The sequence below is a fragment of the Octodon degus genome, unplaced genomic scaffold (genome assembly GCF_000260255.1).
Source record: "Octodon degus isolate 3935 unplaced genomic scaffold, OctDeg1.0 scaffold00005, whole genome shotgun sequence".
Taxonomy (NCBI): Eukaryota; Metazoa; Chordata; class Mammalia; order Rodentia; family Octodontidae; genus Octodon; species Octodon degus.
In genome coordinates this window covers 17,963,373-17,972,911 of record NW_004524581.1, presented here as the reverse complement: position 1 = coordinate 17,972,911, position 9,539 = coordinate 17,963,373, and the positions used below count along the sequence as shown (strand labels likewise).

Genomic DNA, 9,539 nt, shown 5'->3' with positions numbered 1-9,539 from the left:
CAAACTTCCAATCACACTGAATCACTTGGGGATTCTAAGGTGTATCAGTGTCCAGCTCCTTCTGTGGTGGCTGAATGGGGCAGGCACTGGGGGTGCTAAGAGGCCATCTTTATCGCGGGTGATTTTAAGGTGTGGTCGGGTACAAAGCCTTGGGGCAGCCCCTTTGGTTCTGTGCTTTCCTGCCTTGTTGTGTAGCGAGGGCGTTCACAGGTCAATAGCAGGCTCCTGTATCTCTGCCACTCTCTGGATTTATCCTGCTGGCATAGAACGCACCCCTGCAGGGGGCTGGGAAGCAGAACCACCTGTGGCTTCAGTGGGCCTCCTTCTGTGTGCTGAGGCTGGCTTGGGGCAAAAGTGGGGGTGAGAGGGAGACTCAGGGCCTGGTCCCTGTCCTATACCCGCTCACGCGAGGGTCCTTCCTGTCTGTGACCTAATCTCCAAGTCGGAGGAGGAAGTAAAGGCCACAGCAGAGTGTGCCTGGGCACCTTCCGCCCCTGAGGGCTTTCCGTGGGGGAAGGCCTCCTGGATGCTTCTCAGAGAAGAGAAAGCCAAGCCTCTGACAGGTGCAGGGGCTCTTCCATACCACCCAGGTCACAAGGGCCAAATGGGAGCACAGGCCAGCTCCGTCTGTCTTCTGCGCCCCTGCTGCAGGAGGTTGGTGATGGGGCAGATGTGGCTCAGTGCAGGCAGCCAGGGCCAGGGCATGAGGGGCCAGAGTCTGGGGAGTCAGCGGGTCAGTTGCCAGCCAGCCTAGGGTTCTTCTGCTCAATCAGACAGAAATCACGAGTTGACAAAGTGCAGCGTGGCTAGCAGTCCTTAAGTTGCCGCTTGGCCCAAGCCAGCTCTGGACGCTACTGTTGCTCTCACCCCCTATGGCCAGCTTGCGCTGGACTCTGAAGGTCAGCTGTGCTGGGCACTGGTTGTCAGTGGATCATCTTTGTAGCTCTTTGATGTTAACAGCTCTGAGTGGTTTTTTTTCCCCTTCTTTTTTTTTTTTTTTTAATAACTGCCCTGCCCACACTGCCCAGGGTTAAAATCTCAGATAGATTCACAGGACTTTTGGAGCCCATACCACCCATGAAATATATCATGAACAGGTTTCCAGGAACACTAAAGCAAGTCTTTATTGTAACAAGGTCTGTGCTGCAGCGCAGGGATCCTTCTAGAGGAGGGAGCCCTTCTAGACTAACACCCCAGAAGTGGCTGGGGAGAGCTGCAGGCCCATGGGGAGGTGGGGGGTAGGGCTGGAAGCGTGTTCTGAATGTTGGGCACGCAGGTCCCTCCCCTTCTGAGCTCAGTCATTCCAGGATACCCTCTCCCTGCTTCCAAAATGCAACAGTATTGGCGGAGGGGGCAGGGGAGAGGAGAGCGCTGCCTGTCCAGCTGCACTCAGTTGGAGCAGAGTAGAGTAGACAGGGGCCGTTTGCTAGCCAGGGAGGACACCGAAGCAAACTGCCGTGGACAGGTGCTTACTCTCTTGGGACTGAGACAGTGCCCTGCAGTTTGCAAGCTACAGAGCTGGGCTGCTGGGGTCAGGCCTCCCAGGTCACTTTGTAATCAGGTGAGAGACAGGATGGGATTTTGCACAGTCAGCCTCAGGCTCCAGCTACATCTGAGGAGGTCCAGACGGTCAGGCCACGTCAGGACCTGGGACCACATGCATGAGTGAGGTAGCCAGGCAGAAAATTCCCTCACGGCGGAGGTCTGCAACGTGAGGCTGCAGCAAGCAACTTGAGGGTGTTCAGAAAGGGTGGTCTGGACCCTGCCTCCCCCAGGTTCCTCACGGGCTGGGGCTGGAGTCTCTATCCTCACCAGCCTTACCATTTTCCCACCTGCACAACGGGGGCTTCCAGCAGTCATTTTAAGTCAAGTTCAGGGAATAGCCTTATAAGCAGGAGAGGCAAAGGCACTCCTTTCTCCATCCATCTACCCGCCACCCATTGCCCCCCTGCCCACGTCCACCCCTGCTTCCTTCCAGGCACCCACCAGGCCTCATGCGCTTCTTTGGCAAGCCACCTCCGATCAGATGCTTGTAGATAGAGATGAGTCAGAGCTTCTGCTTCCAGAGACTCCTAGTCTCACTGGGGTTGCCCATCCCGTGGATGAAGAGGTCTGTAGTAGTTCCACCTAGGCTGTGGGGGCAGATTTCATCCATTCTGAGCTGGGTTGAGATAAGACCCAGAGCTGGCCAGGTGGGTGGGAGGGGAGGGATGTCTCTGGAATGGGTGTGGCACAGACCCAGGGCGGCATGGTATATTTAGGCCTCCTGGCTGGGCATCATGGCTGAGACTTGGCGGCACCAGGATTGAAGCTGTGGGTGGGGGTTTCTGAGCCAGGGAGGAGTGTGCTGCTAGATCCGGCTTCAGGTGGGTGACTCAGTGGGACAGGGAGGGGCAGTGGGCATCGTTGGGCAGGCCCAGGCAGAAGATGGGGCTGCTGGGACTGATGTGTGGCTTTGTCCTCTTCCCCCAGGAGCTTGAGTCTTCTCTCTCTGCCCAGCTTTCCTGTCTTTTTGAGGGGCAGGAGACCTGCACAGAACACCCCGCCTGGCCCTTGTCTCTCCCATTCAGGCATGGGAAGGAGCAGTACTATCATTTGCATTTTGAACCCTCCATCTCCTAGCATCTCACCTTAATAAGAGCCAATTACACCTCTGCCCCAAACTGCAGGTTGCCTGCCTGTCATTGGACTTTCATCCTGTTTGAGGTGGGGAGGAACTGCTCCTTTAAATGTCACGTTTAGCATATGCAAATGAAGAGTTAATTGTCCCTAATGGAAACTGAACTCACCTGCTTGCTGTGAGTTCCAGACAAAGCAGGCATTGATGAAACAGGCACCAGGGCAAGACTGGGGTCTACTCTCTGTCCTGTCTCAGCTGGTGTCCCCGGCCTTGTCTACTTCTCTCGCTCATCTAGAAGAGGGCAGTGCCAGTTGGAAGGTGACACATTTAGAGATCTTTTCTCTATTTGACACTGAGGCCTGGAGGGCCGAGGGACTGGCTCAACAAGGTCAGAGGCTGCGCCAGCTTCAGGGAGAGTGAGCGTGGGGGTGCGTGGCAGCCCGTGGCAGGGAAGTGAGTCTCAGTGGTCAGGCACCCACAGGAGTGCTGATGGACAGCCTCGGGGTCTAGCGCTTCCTGGCAGTGCATCTCCTCAGGCGAAAACGTAGGAGAGGTGCTGGGTGATCTCGAGGCTGGGGTCAGGGGCGAAGGCTGCCGAGGGTAGGAGCTTCGGATACCGTCTCAGCCACTGGCCCACACAGTGCAATCCATCCTCGTTTCTGGTTGCGATCCTTTCCTGAGAGCGGAGGTGGCACACATCCACAGGGAGAGAACTCTGCCACAGTAGCACACAAGCTGCAGCAAGGGCCCTCCGCGTGTGCCATGGTCAGAAGGGGTTTTTCTGGGAAGAGAGAAGCCCTCTTAGAGAATGAGCCCCACTGGCCCACCCTCCAGGCCTGAGGAGTTTTCAGAGTCCCAGGTCTGGGCGGCATTTCTGACCTGCCCCTAGAATCCTGCTCTCCTCACTGGAGTCAGGGCTAGGGTTGTCCTATCCTGGATCCCACTGGCTTTGCAGCCCTGCCCCTGCCCCTGGGGAAGTGCTGCTGCTGTGGAGTTGGAGGGGTGCAGGTAAGTCTTTGCCTGCCTCTTGAACATGACATGTCCCCTGGGGGTTGCACACCTTCAACGGTGGACTGCACTGTGCCACAGCTGCCGCATATTGTGTCAGAGAGACACTGCCAGAGGGCACACAGGGGGCCTGGCACATGGGAGGGACTTTGGAGGGGTTTGTTTTACAAATCGCTTGCTCTGTTCCCTGCCCCTGTTCCCTGCCAGTGGAGAGGCTGGACTGCTGCTGCCCCAACTGCCAGGAACTCCTGGTCTGCTCACCTGTCCTATCCAGCTGCCCTGTGTCTTCTTGCCCTAGAGGGCCAGCGCAGCTCAACCCACCTAGCTGCTTGCTGGCCCAGGGATGCTGGTGACCTTGGAGAGGGGGCCCTAGAAATCTCTGGCCATCTGAGGAGAAACAACTGGTTCGAGTCACACAGTGAGCTCAGGGGTCAGCAAGCCTCTCTCCAGCCTCAGTGGCCTAGTGCTTCAGTGGTCACTCTGAGGTGCATCTCTGCGGGACACGGCTGGCACAGCTACTCTGGGCCGAGGTCACAGCCCTTGGCATCCAGGCAGTGCTGGTCACAGGCAAGGGTCGAGATCAGGAGACAGGATTTGATCTGATACGGACAGGTGTTTTGTTAGGCTGCTGAGAGGGGGTCTGGCTGTTCCTGCAGTAAGACTTAGCCTGCTCTGACTGATTCCAGAGTGCATGCCGGTGACTTCGGCATGACAAGGGGTGAGTTGTAGGCCCTGCATGCACAGGGACCATGTGTCTCACCAGAAGCCGCAGGCAAGCACGTAGAGTAAAGATCGTGTGCTGGCCCAGTAACACCTGTTTGTTGGCGGCTCAGGCTGGGCCAGCAACTTAGTCTTTTCTTCTGTGGGTCTCAGCGATGGCAGCCATGGGCCTCAGCAGGTGCCGTCTGCACAGTGTGAAGGCTTCTCCTAGGATGTGCAGACAAGGGTGCGACAGGAGCCCAGCCCCAGTTTGTAGGAACCCATGGCCAGGCGAGGAACCAGGGCTCAGAGCCTCGAGGAAGGTGGCTTCTGGCAATGCCTTCCAGAATGTGGAAGGCAGGAGGGATGGCGCAGGAAACAGCAGCCATCTTGCCTTGTTCCTCAGCTGCAGCTGGGCCAGCTGTCTCTGAAGGAGCTGCTGGGTGCTGGAGGGAAGGAGGCTGACCAGTGCAGTGCTAGGCCACCTGCGAGTCCCCATCTCTGTGAGACCTCGTGGGGAGCTCCGGCCCAGCTCTGGGCTCTTCAGCTGTCTTCAAGGCTGCCCGGAAGCTGACTCTCTGTGATGAATGTGCACTTCCCTTCCTCTGTGGCCAGTGCAGAGGGATGCGGGGGATGTGGCTTTGGCTTTTGTGGGCAGCACTGGCGTTTGGGGAGCCTTGCAGGGTGGGCTGCAGCTGTATACTTGGGAAAGCCTTGCTTGCAGATGTGACACTGCGTAGCAGGTGGGGCTGGAGGTTGGGGGTTGTGGTGGGACCCTGGGAGAAGCCAACACCATTGCTCTTCCTAGAGGAGGCCCTTGTGCTCCTGAAGAAGCACTCACAGCCTGTCTCCTCTTGGATCTGCTCTGTCTCCAGCTGACTCCAGATGTGGGTGACGTTTCTTCCGGCCCCTGCTCCTCCTGGATGTGGATCCCAGGGCCTCTCTTATTCAAGCCACTGTGGTTTTGGTTTGGGGGTTGAAGCAACGTTGGGCCCAGGCCCATTCTCCAATTATCCCAGAGAGTGGAATTTGGAGCTGGGAGAGGCTAGGCTTGGATGCGCTCTTAGCTAATGGAAAGATGGAGCTGGGAGCCCCTCCCGGCTTAGCTCATCTACAAGCTTGGACGGCCCTCCCTCTTCCTAGAGTGCAACGCTGGCCTCCAGGATGTGAGCTCAGCTCCTCTGGGTGGGGGTTCTCGGGTCTCCCTGAGACACTTGCTGTGCTTCCCCCAGAGGGGCCTGCAAGCTCTCGGACCTAGAATAAGACATTATAAGGGGCGGAAGCAGAGCGCCTCCTCTGAATTGGCTGAATGTGATGACACATCAGGTGTAGAGAGAGCCTCAGGATGCTGTCAGTGCTGAGGAGGTTTGTGCTTGTTGACATGAATAATTCACCCATTTTTTTCTTCTTTCATTCTTCCATTAATTTATTCATCTTCCAATCAAGTCATTCCCCCATCCATTCATTATATATCCATCCATCATTCATGCACTCATCCATCTACCCATCCATCCATCTGTTACATTATGCAGTTACTGTTCTCTTTATACAAGCATCTATCTGAGTATCCATCTATCTGGGAATAAAATCCATCCATCCATCCATCCATCCATCCATCCATCCATCCATCCATCCATCTATGTATTTATCCATTTATCTATCTATTTGTCCATGCAGTCATCCACCTCTCTATCCAAGCATCCATGTAAGCATTCATCCATCTTTGTATTATCCACCTACCCATCTATCCATCCATCCATCCATCCATCCACCCACCCACCCACCCACCCACCCACCTGTCCACACACCCACCCCCATTACAATCTTGATGAGTACTTGCTGCGGGCCAGCCCCTGTGCCCTCTGCTAGGATACAGAGGCAAACAGCTCACCAGCCCTGCTCTGTCAGTGTTCTAGGTCTGGGGACCAGATATTTATGTAACCATTAGTGCCTCCTCAGCCACATCACTTTATAGCAAAGTTGAAAGTTGCTACATGAATCCAGAGGCTTAACCGACTCCACCTCAAATGACCTTTCCCTTAGGGCCCTTTCTCTGATTTCACCATGTAGCATGGGAACATGACAAGGAGAAGAGCAGCCACAGGACATTTCCGATAGCTAGCAGAAGCTTTGCCAGGGCAGAGCTCTGTGACAGAGCGTGTTCAGGGTGGGAGGACAAGGACCCTGCTGGAGAGCAAACTAGAGGGTCACACTGAGAGGAGGCACAGGGCCTTGAATGCCAGGTGGAGGCTCTTGCTGCCTCCCTGTGGTCCTTGAGTACCAGGAGCTGTGGGAAGCAAAGCCAAGCCCTTTCACATCATAGAGGCAGAACTGGATTTGGATCTGAATCTGCCGCTTCTGTGGTCTGGGCCCTATTTTCTCTTCTTAGAGGAACAGCAATGCTGTTGACCTCACTGGGTTTCTGTGAGTTACACAGGGATCCTGCCGGAGTGGTACCTGGCACGCTTCTTGGCATGCAGCAGGTGCCGGAGCAGCACCTTATTCTGGGCTCCGCTGGCACCTGGCTGGAGCTGGAGCTCGGGATTTCTGCTGCTGGCTCCAAGTCACTGTGCGCTAGTGCTCACTTCCTCTCCACGGGCCTCTGTGTCTTACCTGAGAGACTCTCCCAAGCAGCCGCCTCCACTGCTTGCTGGAAGGAATGAGGAATGTAGGGGTGAGTGGTCCTGGCAGATTGTCCAGACTGCAGATGAAGTGGGGGGATTCGACTCAGCCAACCGGTGATGCGCCAGCTCAGGAAAGGTCTCAGGGACCGCAAGTGACCCCAAGGGCACTGGCACCCGGCCACTCGAAACTCTCAGTCAGAGTGGCTCCCAGGAGCAGCGGGCCGAGGCGAGACCTGACACGTTGGTGTGCTCGGCAGCTCGCCTTGCTCAATGCCCTGGCTCGGTGCCACCCTCACCAGCTGTAGGGCCGGGGCTGTTGTCTACCACGCTTGCCTGACACTCTGTGCTGACCTTGGATTCAGATGGGCTAGGGAAGAAGCGAGAGGAAAGCTGTGCTCCAGAGGAAAGCTATGTCCTTAGGGGCCCTCTCCACCTACTCATCTGTGGGCGGCCAGGGCTGGAACAGGGAGGTTTGTAACTGAGCCTCTGGGCACCACAGGTAATGGAGTCAGGAGAAGGTGGCAAAGGAAGGACCTCTGCAGAGTATAATCCACCCATGGTCCATGTCTAGGGTAGCAGGAGGGTCACACCTACCCAACACGTGGCCTCGTTCTCAGGGCCGCTAATGCCCTTCCGCAGAGCAAAAGTCAGATCTGTAGGAACACCTTCCTGAAGGTCATGCAGGCTTCTGGGAAGTCAGTAGCCAGGCAGGTAACAGCAGCAGCTAGGATCCATGGATTCTCTCTCTTCTGTTCTTACCTTGCTCACACACACACACACACACACACACACACACATACACGCACGCACATACATACACGCATGCACACAGAGGACACAGTGCATATGTGTACATTCAGACAACACACAGACACTGTGTTAGTTTTCTGTCACTATGACAAAACACCTGAGAAAATCAACTTGAAGGAAGAAAGGTTTAGTTGGGGTCAGTTTCGGAGGCTTAGTGTATGTTCAGGCTGCTCTGCTGCCTCTGGGCAAGACAGAAAAATCATGGCAGGCAGCATGTGGAAGAGGAAACTGCTGGCCTCCTGGTAGTGTGGTTCTGGAGGGAGGGAGAGAGGCAGAGAGAGAGAGAGAGAGAGCTTTTCAAAGCCATGCCTCTACAACTCACTCTCTTAACCAGGCTCCACCTCCTAAGTTTCTGTCTGCCCCCAATAATGCCACCACCACCGAATGTATACATCGTCACTGGGTTGCTGTGCTGATGAACTTAGAATCCTCACGGCCCAGTCACCTTCCAGAGCTCAGCAGCAGGCAGCCAAGCCCCCAGCCGAAGGCCTTTTGGAGACGCTTGGGATCCAAAGCGTAACTTCCAATGCAACGGGTGCCCAACGTAGCTCCAGCGTGCACACACGTGCACAGACAGATTCAACAACCTGAGTCTGTAAGCCGCACACTCCCCAGCAGCCCCTTCACAAGTGATGCAAGTTCCTGGGTGAAGGCGCCCTCTTAACTAATCACACTGACCTGATCCTCCTGCTGCGGAACCTTCCAGAATAAATCTAACGTGGTAAACTGGAAGCTCTATAGATCTGGAGAGGAGGGCAGATATTCTGGTCCACTAGCCTCACTTGTTTGGTTGCAGACAGGAAAGCTGAGGGGCAGAGGGTAGGGACCATGCCATGCCAGCTCTGTGACCTTGCCTGGAACAGGGTTCTTGTCATGCTCTTGAACAGTCCTCTTACAATCTACGCCTTCTTTCTGCTCTGGCCACAGGACCTAGGAGCCCCCGTGGTCATCCAGCTCTTCACTGGATTCTCTTCCATTTGGGGCCAGAAAGAGCTGAAGTCTCCAATGTGGAAGTTGGTGGTGATGGATGGGCCACCTCGTCATGGGCCAGAAGTACCTGGCAGGTCCTAGAAGAAAAGGAGCTCTCCAGGGCTGGTTTGCTTCTAGCTCACTGGCGTCTCCAGCTCAGAGTCGACGGGTGATGGCCTTTGCAAGAATATTAGATAGCTGGGAAAAAAAATGATCACCCTTCAAAAATGACTGTGGAATTCAAATTAATCGATGTTTAATTGAATATGTGCATAGTGTTACATCATGTCAACTTGTTAAATTGAACTCACCTTGGTGCCTATGAAGTTACATGTAAATGATATCTGAAATGGGCTGTAGGTACATCCTGATATGTTTATTTTGATGTGTTGTGGCATTCTACCATGACAGGGCAGGGGGCTATGAAGATTTAAGAGCAGCTCTATGGGGGTGGGGTGGGCTGGGGATGCTGCCCACAGCTGAATTGTGATCTGGTTGTGCCACCAGTAACACCCACTGGGACCTCTTGGGGCAGCTGCGTATTATAGCACCATAAGTGGAGAAGCCCAGCTCTAGGCTCCTCTTTGATCAGACACGCTGGACTCTTCCTGGACAGTTTGGGATGATCGATGCTGGTGTGCTAGCTCAGCATGCTCTGCTCATCCTGGCCTGTCTGCCTGGGCTGAGGATGTGGGTAAGGTGAGGCAGGACAGACCGGGAAAAGGAAAAGAGATGCTTAACCTCTGCCCTCATATCCAAGGGTCCGTGGTCAGAGCATTTGGGAAAGAGGAGCCCTGGGTTTTGGGTGA

General features: G+C 55.1%; 1 long non-coding RNA gene across 1 annotated transcript; it reads right to left on the bottom strand.

Moving 5' to 3' along the window:
* Positions 1 to 1,106: 1,106 nt before the first annotated feature.
* LOC111818470 lies at positions 1,107 to 7,082 on the bottom strand. The gene is made up of 2 exons (XR_002822452.1): positions 6,941 to 7,082; positions 1,107 to 3,401 (listed from the first exon to the last, which is right to left on the bottom strand). It is a non-coding gene; the product is annotated as an uncharacterized LOC111818470 (long non-coding RNA).
* Positions 7,083 to 9,539: the final 2,457 nt, after the last annotated feature.